The sequence below is a fragment of the Ptychodera flava genome, chromosome 17 (assembly GCF_041260155.1).
Source record: "Ptychodera flava strain L36383 chromosome 17, AS_Pfla_20210202, whole genome shotgun sequence".
Lineage (NCBI taxonomy): Eukaryota > Metazoa > Hemichordata > Enteropneusta > Ptychoderidae > Ptychodera > Ptychodera flava.
In genome coordinates, this window is record NC_091944.1 from 12,457,328 (window position 1) to 12,472,597 (window position 15,270).

The 15,270-nt window shown below is 39.6% G+C and overlaps 1 protein-coding gene across 9 annotated transcripts in view; it reads left to right on the forward strand.

The window, feature by feature from the left end:
- Positions 1–15,270, forward strand: part of LOC139115478 (extracellular sulfatase Sulf-1-like) — a 96,663-nt gene that overhangs the window by 31,435 nt on the left and 49,958 nt on the right. Inside the window, exon 1 of one of the 9 annotated variants that reach the window (XM_070677602.1) lies at positions 11,346–11,365. The exons of the other annotated variants lie outside the window; for them this stretch is intronic. The gene's annotated coding sequence lies outside the window, so the exon portion shown is untranslated. Of the gene's footprint in view, positions 1–11,345; positions 11,366–15,270 lie in introns of those variants that run through there. 9 annotated transcript variants of the gene reach the window in all.

Below are 15,270 nucleotides of genomic sequence, written 5' to 3' on the forward strand. Positions count from 1 at the left end.
ATTTGCAATTCTGATCTCCATGTTTTTGAGTGATTGACTGAGAAGACCGTCGTATCACTTAGACTTTAAGAGCCCAAAAGAGACAAAGCTCCCCTCCCGAAAAGAAAAATTCGATAGAAATCCAAAAAACATGCTGTGATGAAATGAATCTTTATAGAAGTTTAAACTTACAGGGCGTAACCAGCACTGAATACACTGTTCATTCAATGCATGTAGAATACAGCCACTGTTTGGCCAAAATACTGAGATTTTCTCCAAGTTACTGTCTTTCAGATTTTTCTAAGGAACTATGTACAGAACAACCCCAGCGACTATAGAAATATAACCATGCATTTTTTGCTCTGTTGCTTAGTTTATGAAGGTGCTTTTACTTTTCAGTGAGATGTCGATGAAGAAAGTTATTTAGAGGTCATACCTTTTTTATTATCACTGATCTCTATGGTTGATCACCTTGGTTGTAAACAAGCAAATCTCGTTAAAGTTGACATTTTATGAAGGGTTCTGGATGAAACATTGCTGAGTTAACGTTTCAATAACAGACTATTAGAAAGAGCATATCTACAAAATGGCAGGAATGAACGGAGAGCAGAAGCAACTTTCCCAGAGCTTTATATTCAGAAGTAACTTCCCCAATGCTTTATTCCAGCCATCCCAATTAAAAGCCTGTCTTAAGACTTACATACTGAATATAGGTAACTTTACATGGCAAGTTACGATACATTTTTCCTTCAGTAATTTGGCCTTGTGGCAATAAACAAGAAAGATGGCGCATCCTTCTGGGAAAAACTGAGTTTTCAAACGCGGCTGAGCCATTGATGGATCAAATGAAAATAGCTCCATGTCCTTCAAGGAGAAATGGTGATCTTTTTATTACCCGGCGTGAACTTTTCGCCCCCAACTAAAACGCGAGAAACTGAAAAATCACGTTCTCGAAGCATGGAATTCATTGTGTTTGAAACATAAGTTATGTACAGTGACCTATTCAGTGTACCTCGAAATTCCCTCCACGACACCGTCAAAGCCCCTGAAGGCCAGAGTGATTTCACTCCCATCCTGGAAGGAAAAGCGATTTTAACATCTGTCATTCCAAAACAATAGCCTATGCAAGTATTAACACAAACTTTTTCTTCAGATGTTGCCCCGATAGCATGAGAATTGATCAGTACTGGCGCAGGGGATAGTTTTGGTGACAGAAAGTGCATAAAGCAAGACTTTATAATGCAAAATGCAAAAGGGCAGTTTAGTTCAGCTGGCTAGCTTTGTCCCGTCAATACTTTTTTTTTGTGAAAACCGCGGCTTCCCTGGTGGTTAGGATTTTACTGTCTGAGCTGTAATACCTTGCATGTGTGTTTTTCTAGCTTTCTTATAGTCTTAGTCATCTATTAATTTAATGGCTATCTGCAAGCTCAAGATTTCTCCAGTCACCCTAAACACGCTTGCATACCTGGATTTGACGGAGCAATTAAGTGTGAAACTCTATTAGGAGTAGGAAAACTGAAAATGCCGGAGTTACTCTACGGATGAAGTAGCGGTTCATAAAGAAAATGACAATAGGTGTTTGCCGGGAATCCTTTCCCCATTTAAGCACGTAGCTTGGTCTACTTAAGTAAAGTCTAAATGTTTCTTTAGCATTGAATACCCTATTTACCAGGACCACATTAGTGTTTGTGTGGATCTTACCAATCTGTCCAGTGCTTCAGTTTGGGAGGTACATGTACATGTAGATGCCAGATTACAGATATTGATGTGTTTTAAGGGTACATGGTGGGGTGTTGAGGGGATTAATGCACGGTATCAAATGCTTGGGAAATGCTTTCAGCGCCGTGGTTTCTCCAAATGTAACGAATTTCGCAGTTTCCACCGCGATGTCTTGTAATTCATTGATTTAGTGTTTTCACTTCAGCAACTCTGAATGTGAAGTGGTGAAGAGCGGAGACAAAATTTATTGATGTACCATCAACAAACCTCATTACCGATTAACCTTAAGTAGTGATAATACTAAATAACTAGCGTATTCTGACAAGGGGTCTATTTCTTTGATTTCTCAGTGATTGTTCTCCGTTCCTCACAATAGTTTGACGATCATCAAGTCCTTTCTGATTTATCTGATCCATGCTATACATAGTACGCAAAACAATTTTACACTCTATAATTAACACGTACCAGCACTTTACCCAGATGTATAATACGTAAAAATAGGCACAAGGGTGGACGTTCCCCGAGGGTGAAAGCTGTTGTGAAGTTTGCACCAAATTTCATTATGAGTTATCGCTTTTTTGAACCTGGTGAGTCTGAAAGGCGATTCCCATTTCACTGCGAGTTCATCTATCTCCTAAATCAGCTGGTGTGACTCGTCGAATTGCACGATTCAAGGCCTCCATAGTGAATGTAGCTAGGACAGAATTATCTTGTTCAGAAACAGTATCAATCAAGGTTTACTTTCAAAGTTGTTTTGATGCGTGAGAAAGATAACAAGACAGTCTTGGTTCAATCCTTGACTGCAGTATCCATGGATCTAATGACTGCAGTATCCACGGATCTAATGACTGCAGTATCCACGGATCTAACGACTGCAGTATCCATGGATCTAGTGGAGTAATGACTGCAGTATCCACGGATCTAACGACTGCAGTATCCATGGATCTAATGACTGCAGTATCCATGGATCTAACGACTGCAGTATCCACGGATCTAGTGGAGTAATGACTGCAGTATCCACGGATCTAGTGGAGTAATGACTGCAGTATCCACGGATCTAGTGGAGTAATGACTGCAGTATCCACGGATCTAATGACTGCAGTATCCATGGATCTAGTGGAGTAATGACTGCAGTATCCATTGATCTAATGACTGCAGTATCCACGGATCTAGTGGAGTAATGACTGCAGTATCCACGGATCTAATGACTGCAGTATCCACGGATCTAGTGGAGTAATGACTGCAGTATCCATGGATCTAATGACTGCAGTATTCACGGATCTAGTGGAAGGCTGGTTCAAGTCAGTTATGGAGCCACAGCGTCTCTGGTGAGTATCCATTTCCAGATAATTTGTTCCGGCGTAAACCTTCACACCGGTTTGAACTTGATCTTCGCAGCGTGGCGACTTCTGGTTTGGATGCTTTGTGGTAAATGCCTTGCTTTTGATGTGGTAGCTCCTAGCATCAGCATGGTTTTCCACAAAGCCTGGCATGAGAAACATGTCTGTGTACATTTTCTGCACATCTTCTCAGTAAGCCAACCTCTTGTCTCGCAAGCAGCTAGCATGTACGCGGAAGCTCTGCGTAACATCAAAGCATGCAATCAGGCATATGGCTAGACTCTCAGTGAGTGCATATGTCTCCTTTGCCATCCAAGCTGAGTCTACATGAACCTGTGTTTAGATACTCACAGAAAATTTTAGAAAGAAATTCAACACTGCATTGAGTAACTTGTACAACTGTTTATAGGGATGGAATAGTTCCGGTCAAATAGTATTTGTTTAAAACATTGACCGGTGATGAAAAACTATCCAAAGCCCATCAACCCTGGAGAAAACAAGGGTCTATGAACAAACCTAGTCTGACACGCATTCTCTGCAAATTCCTGATGTGAGAAACACTGCAACTAACATACAGGAATCTGTCACTGTGTTTTTGATAGTGGCTTCCGGCTTTGCTTCTTATTAACCTGTATCATAATTTGTATATTTCTTTATCTATTTCATTTATCTGCTTATATTGTTTCATCCTATTCAGCCAACGCTGGCTTTTTTGCCTTCCGATTATTTTTAATTCACTTTTTCGAAAATTTTTTCAACCAACACTAAAGAGAAAATGTCACTTGCATCGGACACTTTTCAAGTTGATTGGAGACTCATCTTTCTAACGAGCCGGTGATTGTTTAGCCTTCAAACCTCTAAAGCGAATTTTCATTGCTGCTCCTAATTACTGGTGTTTTCTCTTGGTTATAGACATGTAACTGTTGAACATAAGAGGGTAAGAGGATAGATGTCCCCAGTAAGATGGGATTTTCTCATTATTTCACAAGTATGAGCTCAGGAGGAATGCCTGTCAAGGTATTAAAATCATTTGTGTGTGAGAGTCCAGCATAGTTCAGCTCATCCTCGACAAACAATTATTCAAGTTTGGGTTGTTTGAAGATAGAAAGACCATCAACAAAACAAGAATATCCAGATTTAAGCATTGTGATGAAATGATCTGTTTTCACATGGCATCAATCTCCGGAACAATTTGGCCGTCGCCCGGCTGTTTTTGTTAGTTCATCCATGATATGCTCAGCGGCAAGTCGAATTATGGAAGTGACAATTTAAAAGAACCCTAAGCTGGGGAGCAGTTTTGAAGAGCATTCAATGCAGTGTATGTAAGGACATGGACAATCGGCCAACACAAAAAAACACTGGACAGCCTTGCAGACAGATTGCTGTAATGCGCTGCTCAATCCGTGGTCTGAATTTTTGTTGAGAAGAAAGCTCCAAGGTGCCAGAGCCTTATCGTCTCACTAAAGTGGCATTTTTCTCTCCGACTTCACAACAGCTGATGGTGCCTTTGATGTTGGTCTAGATTATCACTTATTTCAGTTGAGTGGTTTTGAACACAGTCTGGTAGTGTTGCCGGGACTGATTATGGAGCTCACATATCCCAGGTGGACACTCACATCAATGCAATAATCACTCATGTGTTGCTCTGACATGCCCCTAGAGAAAAGAAAATCTGTTCTGACTCGGAGATTTTGAAATTCTTGTCACCGCAGGTGTCATCATCAAATCAGACAAGCTAATTTTTTCACACTGTCAGTTGCCAAATATGAACCAAAATTCATCCATACATCATTTCCAATTACACAAATTACAGCTGAGTACTTGCCAGGTCACACGTCACACACAGGTTGGTCTCTGTTACACGATTGACATTTCATTTGTCCCGAGATTTCATTGCGTTGAACCCTTTCACCCCGTATCCCTGTGTATAGTCCCACCCATCTTATTTGACAAAGGGATATACCAAAGGTTTGAGTTTGACGGGGGTTGGGGGTGTAGCAAGCCTGCTGAACCCATAAAGAGCAAAAAGTAGTGTTGAATGGTCCAAGATATACCGGTATTCTGCCATTTTTCGCATCTTCACTGCAATTTGTAAATCGCTCCAATCAAGCACACTGCACCTCTGCTGTTTTTCAATTGGCCAGTGTGGCGTCACATGAGAAAAATGATCTGTGGAGAGTGCCCCTAGGACAGCCAAAAGCTGGCTGTCAGATTGCCCATTAGTTTCTGTAGAATTACTGCCGTGACCACAACAGCTGTCAACTTGTTGGTGTCTACGTTTTGAAAGTCATTCAGGTGAAACACAGTTGTTCAATCTCTTTTGAACACAGATTTGTTACAAAATGTCAAGTCATGCTCTTTGCTTGACATACCCCCTCCCCTTCTCTCTCTCTCTCTCTCTCTCTCTCTCTCTCTCTCTCTCTCTCTCTCTCTCTCTCTCTCATATTCCTGCTTCCTAGTAATGTACCTCAATATTTTTTGTTTATAATATCACGCTAATCTGTCTGGTTGCTTTCCTTCCCATGTGTAATATTGTATCTTACACTGACTGGCTCCATACATCATGATTGTGTCAAGTCAGCAGTCAGCTGTCATCAACCACACAGTCTAGTGTTTGTGATATCAAGTCTGCTGTCATTGGCCACACAGTCTAGTGTCTGCGATGTCAGATCTTGCACAAATTTGACGTATACTAATGAGGTGTGTAAATTACACTAGAAGTAGCCACTATCCAACAACACTACAGCTGGTTGTCAAGTTCATTAATCACACCAGATTTGACAGACTTCCACTCAGGTTGGCTGCTGGAATTACACGGTGACCCCACAGAGGTCAACAAGTCAACACCTACTGTACTGCTGTTAGTTCAATGTCTTACCGGTTTCCATCAAATTAACCATGATAGATATACTGTACACAGACATCTGGCACTGAAGTAAATCATATGTTTCATCTGTTGGGACAAAAACTAAATATTTAATGTTTTGATTTTTGTATTACTAGTACATGTATTTCAAAATGATAAGTGACATTGTAACACTTGGGGGGAAATTTTAAGAATCCATATCAGAACAGTTGTTGAAAACTGCAAAAAAGGAGTTGTGATGGGGACAATCAGTCTTTTTAGGGAGGGCTAGCTTTGACTGGAAATAGCATGTAAAGTGGGTGTTTAGAGTAACTGGATAGTGTCAACCATTGGGCCAAGCAGAATGTGTTTAACCTAGAAATTCCTGGTAAAATAACACCAGAAGTACAAGGACTCTTATCGGCTAAATTACCCCATGGCTTGTGAATCTATTTGACGTTTTTTAACCAACATTATTGCCTGGAAAGTTTGTATGCGGGTAACCCCTGGCAACCGCAATGTGATACACGTCCCCGTAGCTGCCTGGCCCATTCCTTTGTAGAGTTGAATGCGTGCTTGTGTGTGTCTGCAGATGAATGTGTCCTATTAAATTTGCAGGTAAAATGCCATTGACAAATGTCCAAAATCTTTGACAGCTCGTGAGTACCTCTTTTGAAAAGTCATGGATTTTTTATTCCAAGTGCCACTTTTCATCTTACATCGGTGTCAGCCTTTTATGTAACTGTTCAAATTTGTCAATTGGGTTCAATTGATTTTATTGTACAGCAAGACATGTAATTAAGTCTTATGTTGCAATCTGCGCTCCAGAGCTGAATTAAAGGAAGTCTGACTGTGTAGTTGCCTGTGGCAAGGACATCTACTACAAGGCCAGTCTATACTCCGGGTTGTAGCAATCTCTCCCATAGGTATATTAGCATTCCAATACGTCTCACACTCGTTTTGACTCCTAACTAGACTTTAAAACTTCATCAACACAGTTTGGCCCGAACCCATTGTCAGCAATGCTGACTGTTGATCTGTTCGCAGGGAATGAGAGTTGGGGGAGAACAAGTTAATCCCTGTCACTGACAGTAACAATCTAATTTAGCCGCGTTATACATGTACCTGACACATAAGGATTCTCATCAAGTGGAAGTTCAAACAGATGCGATTACATGTAAGTGAGGTCTGGCTCAGCCTTGTAATGTAGAGACTATGCAGTTATCAGTTTTGAACAAGCAACTTTGAATATGCCAAAACTGACTAATATTGCCCTGATAAGCATAGAAGTAAACCAGATTTGTTTGTCATCGTGGCCTGTACTGTCTATGGGTTTGATTTCGTTGTGTACCCTATTTTCTAATAGTGAAGAGAGCTCCTCCCATTGTAGACTCAAAATAAACACTTGAGCTTGACAATGGCGGTGATACCTCTTCACAGTAATTACTCTCTTTGAAGTATCTGCTTTACCGATTTCAGAAAATACACAACATACATACACAACTGCACCTCAGCTCCTTCGTTAATTACCCCCACCCCCTTTCCCCTTTAGTGGTTCATCATCAGTGATTTCATAATGTTGCATCTTCGCCTTATCCTCCGGAAGAAGAAAGAACAGGATGTTGTCCTTTTCAAGGCTTCCTTTTCATCAGTTGAACACATTCAAGTGATAAGGGTTAGATCACAGTCTACCCCTATCACTTGAATGTATTCACTGTGCGAGTTAGAAAACAGAAAGAGGGATACACGGTGTAGCTTTATATCAGAACAGATTCGATGGAACAGTTAATGTAAAAAAGATGACAGCAAAGAGCGCATGGAACTTTTTGATCACATTTGTTTAATCTATGTCATCATGTGAATATTGTTGACGGAGCAGTGGATGGAAGCCAGGGATGTAGAAAATTTTTGTCACAGCAGGAAAATTATGGTTGACAGCCGGCAATGTCCGTAATGCGACCACGAAGCGGTCGTTGGGGGTGGGTGTGGGAGGGGGGTGCCCCCCTTCCACGGTGCGGACTTTTTTGATTTTGAAGTCTCCAGAATGGCTCTCCTGGACCCATTTTATGAATTTTTGGTCAAATCTTGCACACTTTTACATCATGTATGATGTAACAAGGTAGGGGCAGTCAGGTGATCTCTCTTCAGGTACTTTTATTTCTAAACATGTAACATTTATTATTTGTATAGTCTCGTTTTTTCGATGTACACTGGCCACCATAAACCGGTAACTTCGTCAAAGCTCAATTTTCTGTTCAATAGCCACGCGTGAGAAACTTTAAATTTACTTGTAGAATTGTCCCCATATTTGTCGTACGTCGGAATCGAAGAACAGCAGCCTTTGCTGCACATATAGAAATAATGAAGTCCGATTTTTCGCTCACCGTTGCCATCGAATACATTGCTATTAAAAAACAGCTAGGATTTCTTTCTCACCGTCACTCTGAGATAACACGTACTGTACATTGTTGTTTGATTCACGACCCGATGAATTGACATCACTAGTAGCAAAACTTTTGGTTGTTTCAACAGTTTCACTTGAACGCGGTTCGCATTCAGTTGTTTCGATAATACTGGAACACGGTGGCATTGCACGGCCGCTTGGGAACTCGACTCGGTTGTTTTGGTTGCGATTTCCGGAGTACATCATACATGTAGGACTTGTACTGACACTCTGCTAAAGTGCCGGCAGGTTCCTCAGCAGATTTTTCACCGAGAGTTTGTTCGGCCTGTTTATCAGAGAAACCACTGAAGAATTTCTTGATACTTTGCTGTTTATCGCCCAAACATTTACAATCTGCATGCAATCTCCGCAAAGTTGACATAGGCTTGTCATGCAAATACAACTGCGTGACTGTACCGAGTCACTCCGAAAGCTAGCCGAACACATGCCGACAATGACGTACCAAAAAAACACAGCGAGGTCAACTGCGACCTGCATGACCTGTGCACTGCATTCCGACAAGCACACGTACATTACCGCGTACCGATACCAGGGTACCGATCGCTTATGCATGTAGATTGTTTCAGGGTACTCTTGTTTACGATTCGATTTCGTTTGACTAGGAATTTTCGGGAGTCTGAAAAGACATGAAACTCTACGATTTTGTAAACTTAGTACTCAACTAATACCTGATCCCGTAGCGGACTGAATTTAACGCGAGTGGCCATTTCCGGGTGAACGCACGCACGTATATATGTATACATCCTCGTACTCGATTACGATTGATTTTTCGGACACACAAATACAAAAAACTGCTGTTTCTCGTTGCAGTTACATTTATTTTTAAAGATTTGTGAGAAGATTTTGGCTTTTTTTTTAAACTGCAGCAGAAATGACATCGATTTTACATCTACAAATAATTTTCACAGCCGGCAAAATTTTGCTGACAGCCGGTTGTTTTTGCCGGCTGCCGGCTATTTTCTACATCCCTGGAAGCATTTCAGGAGGAGGGGAGGGGTAACACTCGGAGGGGTCAACAGCTTTGAGGAAAACTTATGTTGAATGTGAAATAGTTTTCAATGACGATGATGAAAAGGGGACATTCTGAGATGAGGCAACTGAGTTTAGGAGACTTCATAGTCATTCATCGTAGAAGTGGGTTTACAGATTTCAATGTAGAAGTTGCAACAATCAGTGCTACAGGATATACAGGGAGAAGGATTGAGATGCGTCTCAAAAGACAGCATAGACATATACTTAGTGGTAGGGAAACAACTGATTATACAATGTAGATGTACAGGTATTAAAGAAGATGGAGAAATTGAAGAAGCTATATCAGGATGAAAGGAGGGGGTTGTCAGATTAGCTCTTTCCCTCCCCATTCACTGTGGTAAGGTCCAACTTTACCATAGAAAACGATATGATTAGCCCGAACCATAGTCGGACAAGGGTGGAAAAGATAATTCATTCATTTGGAACGGTGTCAACATTAGAAATACAGATTTGTGAGAAAAGAGTGAAACATTTAACGGTTTGTAGCAAAGAAACAATGTTCTTAAGTTTAAAAATAAGTATATGGGGAAGTAGCTGAAGTTCTGGGTTTCAAAGAGCTCCATTGAGTGGTTCGTAGTACGTAGCAATCAATCCCCTGCTTACATAGCACATCGATAGGGCAATTTTCTTGGCAGATGGAACTCCTAAGGTATGCCGCTTTTGAATCCCAAGTCACCCCAGAGTGGAGAAAGTCTTGACAGAGCATGTGTAAAGTGTTGAAAGATATGCCACTTGAAAACGTCTTGAAGTTCCAGTGACTGTTACTTGAGATCCCAGTCTCACGAGTGCTGGCTTTTCAGGCTTGGAATGTTGGCTCCGTCTGTCCGAATATTGTATTACAAGTAGCCTGGTTTCAGACAGCCATGTGAAGACCAGTAGGTTCAGGATAGATTACCCGTAATTTAAAGCACCATCAGCGGAAACTTTGGATGTCCTGTAATGTTGTTCTGTTCATAAACACTACATTTCTATGCAACTTTGATGTATTTACCTGAAATTTTGTTCTGTCCTTTAGAAATTTTGTTCTAGTGCCAAAATTGCACAAAAATGTAGTGTTTAAGCTGTCGACATAGTTTTATAGGTCTGTGATATCCAACTTGTTGATGACAAATGAATTTTACAGCGAGAGTTAGTACACCAGTAGTTTATATCTCATCATACTTTAGAGGAAAGGATAAGAAGATATATTTTATAGAACGTAAATGATAAAAATATTATCAGGAGTTACTGCTATTGTTCCTGTAAGAATATTACTTATGATAGTATAGCAGAAATATTTCTCTCCTCACTTGCATCAGTGGGTTTCATTCAAAGATGAAAAATAATTAAATTCTAAACTTTAATGACCATCACAGCTTTTTTAATCACATAATTAAAACTCTTATAAGACATGTGTCATTTTTCTGAACCCAATGCAAGTCAGAGTGGCGTGTGGAAAGATCATGAGGTCTACACAAAATGTCCCTGTACTGAAAACTTTTGGCCCAGATCCATGCAATTTTATTCTATGTAGAGGGAAAAATTCACTACATATTGCACGCTATACTCAATCATACATTGTCAATTTTCACTATCTATATTGTTAAACCGTACTGTTTGATGATTTTTATCACCTTGGTTTGTGAAACTCAAGTTACAAACACTTCTGGTGGAATCAATTTTAATGGTGTTTACAGTCTCTGTTGCCGATAATGAATGGCTTGTACTGAATGACCAGTAAATTGCTGATGTCTAATTAGCTATGTACCAGTGTGCAGGATTCTTTGTGTAACTTGTTTGTACCAGAGACGCAGACTAAGAGATCAATGATGGATGAAATACTTAATAGTGAGTGGGCGGGTTCAAAGATGTGCCAATGAGACAAATAGGAGTTAGTTACACAGTGGAGTCAAAATTGGTTTGTTTTGGCAACCCAGTTTGTCGTTCACTGTTTTCTTGTCACCGGCAAAATGACAAGTTCCCAGCCTTCTATGATTGCTGCTGACAGTAAGTATGAAACTGATCACTTGGCTCAACGAGAAATTTCAACCAATAGTAGCTACCAGCCACGTGTTGTCCACACTTTCAACACACCTTAAGTGCAATTGACGTCCTAACACCACAGAAGTATGTTTGTGTAATATGTTTATGTTATGCTGCAGGTTTGGTGTTCATTGCAATTCTTTTGTTTCTAAATATAGAACACCGGTGTAAACACATAACGTCAATAAGTGTTTCAGACAATTTTGTTTGTGCCACATTTTGTGACCATTGTGTCGCCAGACAGCCACATTCCTCTGTAGGTACATCCTATTGTTGGTCCAATGCTTTTGAGTCGTCTGGGATCCTCTGACAATATGAATAGTCGATGACATCTGTGAAAAGTTGGGACTATCTCCACCTGACATTGATAAAAAATTTGTGAGGTTGCAGGTTTCGATGGGGTGTTTGTTACCAAAGTAGTTTCATGAAGTCTACTAGTTAATTTCTGAAACATGCTAAGTGAAGAAACTTCTTCCTGATCCACTGTAGTCGTATTGTATCTATATCACGTAGGAAACTAGTCTAAGAATATAAGAGTGTAACATGGTTTTATCGACTTGTAATTTTAACTTAAGTGACAAAGGTGTGAATGTGACCACTATTGCAACTTTAGAAGCTTCAATAATGTTTTATTTTTGAGGTAATCGCATCTTAAACTCAGTTTAGTTTTGCAACAGCCCTGGCTTATCCACTTTGGAATTTCTTAGCGTGTGTGAAGAGGAGGCCTAAGCCATCTAATTGTGTCCTGCCAGCGATTGGCCATTGGCCTGGTCCGATAATGAGTATGATTACCCTGGTCTGATAATGAGTATGATTACAGGGAGATCCGCATCACTGATAAGAGGATGTGGGCAGATGAAGTGGAAGTAAAAAGTCAAACCGTCTTTAGAACTCGGAACCAAACATTTTGTATTGAAGCTGAGCCTCAAAAGACTGGTATTGTGCGTAAGATACTGGTTGGTTGGTAAACATCTTTGTGATGACTGTGCAGTGTTATGAGATGCTGATGCGTGTGTGTCTGGGATCGTCTGGTGAGCTGTGTCTCTGGTCATAGTAATGAATGCAAGAATGAAGGCAAAAATTCAAGAAATGTCATAAAATGCAATACTAATTAAATCTTGAATTCCTTCAAAAACAGAAAATTAGGGTGCTTTTATATCATTTCTGATTGATTTATAAGATGTGAAAGAAAAGGGATTTTCATTATTAATAAATTACTCATGTTATGCATAGCATCAGTTATCTTATCACATAAATGCACAAACAGAAAAATAATCGGAAATGGGTAAAAACAGATATCTGTGTGGTAAAGTATGGATTTAACTTGTCAGGTATATTTGCCTCATGTATGAATACTAAACGGCTGACAACTTGAGCCTGTGAACTGACATAATTGGGTGTCAGTTACCCTTGCAGTTCCGAACTGTAGGATGAGCACAAATTAATTTCCTAGTTCCCATTATTGAAAACAACATCTCATCATAATTCTTTTAACAGTTGTTACACCAATCGTGTGTGTACTGCTAATGCTAGTTTGGTCAGAGAGAAATCATTATTTATGGTAGCCATCAATTGTATGTGACAGCCTGTACACTGAAATGTCCATCTTGTTAACAGATTTCTTTGGCGGTTTGGAAAGAAATTTGAATATTTTTAGCAGACATCCGTCGGAAAGCTTTTGACATGAAATGTCACATGTAGGATCTGTGTGTGTTATTACAATCATGAAACGACAGCTGTCAAGCTAATACTAGAAAAGTTTTATCTTTTAAGGAGACATGAAGTGTCCAAAATACTGATGCATGTATGTGCCAGGCATTACTTAGAATAATTTACGAGTTTATTCCATCTGTGAAATTCGTTAAAGCTCGTTAGCAACACTTTATGGTTTATTTGTATCGGTTTTCCCATTATGGGTATATATTTCTGTCCCTTGCAAATACATCATGATACCTGAGAACAGCAGTAAAGAAACAGACTAAATATCAATGTAGTGACTATGGAGAAAGATTGGTATTTTCAGGCATGAGAAATGCTACCATTTCATTATTGAAGCCACATCAACGAGATTTGGCAACTGAGGCAGAGACGGTAGCCACTGTAACTCTCCCCAGAAAGGACAAGCAGGCTATTATGACCTTTCACCTACATTTTCGAAGGTACATGGTACCACATGTTAATAGTGCCCATGGAATGCGTAGAGTGGCATTTACAACTCCGGGAAATTTGTAACAAAAGTGACACAGAAAGTTATTTCCCGTTTCCGCTTTCCTTTGATTAACAAATGAAAAATTTGATAAAGAATTGTCAAACCTTTCTCACTGAATGCCACTCAGATTTCAAATTGCTATAAAAGCAGATCTACGACTATCAACCATTGAAATTTGAAAATTTAGATAATTATCTCAGACAAAAAATTCAATAGAGGACAATCTTTCCACAATCATGAGGTATTTTAACTCATTATTTTCAAGTACGTAGGGAAATAAGATGAGCAGTTACATGAAGGGATACAATTACGGTGTACTGACAGTTTTCCAACGGTTAGTGTGAATTTAATTGTCACTATTTAACATCATAGAAATTAATTATATTGAAAGAAAAATTGCTTCTCATTATTATTATTCAGTATACATGCAAGCTATTCCAATTAAGAGCAATTATTCATCGGAAATGAAAAAAAATTAAGTAGACAAAATACCAATTGGAAAAAGCAGAAATCACTGCCTATCTCCATGTCATGAGTAAACATGCTTACTTTCTCAGAAAATAATAATGTCGCCAGAATATTGAATGTCACGATGTAGAGAAGTTATGTGCTATACCACCATGTACCATCAGTTATTTCTGTACATGTTCCTTCCAAGTAACTTTAATTTTTTATCTTTTTGAAATTTAAATGAACAAATGTGATGTACTAGCCAATCCATAAATTACCAAACTACTTGCTGTTTCAGCATTCTTGTTGTGTTCAATGAAAATTCACAATCGATATGGGAAGTTTTCAAAAGTAGGCGCAGCAGAGTGGAAGTTAAGGAAAGTTTTGTAAGAGTTGTTAAAAATCTAAATAAAATGGTGTACAAAAGGGCCAGTTTTAGCTCTCTTTCACAAATGTTGAATTCATAGCAGTTGTGATAAAGCAATGCTGTATCTGTAACTTGAAGTGCGTTTCTCCAAACATTCCATTCTTGATGTTTTCCTTATTTGTGCTTCTCCGTAACTTGAAAGTCAATCCCCCAAACCGGGTCCCATACACGGTGAATTTCCATTGCTTGTTCTGTTACTATATACTGGGTGAAAGAAAAACACCTATTATTGCCCACAAGCTGACAGACTGTAAGTTGTTGACTCGTTAGTTGCTTTTGGAGAACCTAATACCGTCATCGTGTCTTTGTACAAATACCAATTGCACTGAAATGACTTGCTGTGGCTGTGACCCATAAAATTCCTAAGCTTTGGTCAATTTGGCCAAAAGTGGCACTTTCTCGGTGCGAAGCGCTTTTCACCAAATATTGACATGGCCTTTTCAGCCAGGTGGTTGTGTGTGTGTGTCCTATGCTGTGATGGCTGTGGTGATGATAATGGGGGAAAATCCAAAGTGAATACTTTTAAAATGAACTGATGTGAGAAAATGCTGTGCGAGATCTCAGTTTCAGTGGAGTTTGAGAGGTAGACAGATATTGATTTACATAGACAATAGCACGGCTCTCCAGAACGAGGCGGAGTATGTGATGTGTGAATGGTTGCAGCAGATTACCGGCCTGATGGCCCATAACACAGAGTCATTGAAGCGTGCATCCGAAAATAGAAGGTACATGTCGTGAACTGGTGCCAAAATCCCCCATGAAGGTCAAAATGTTAGCAGTAAG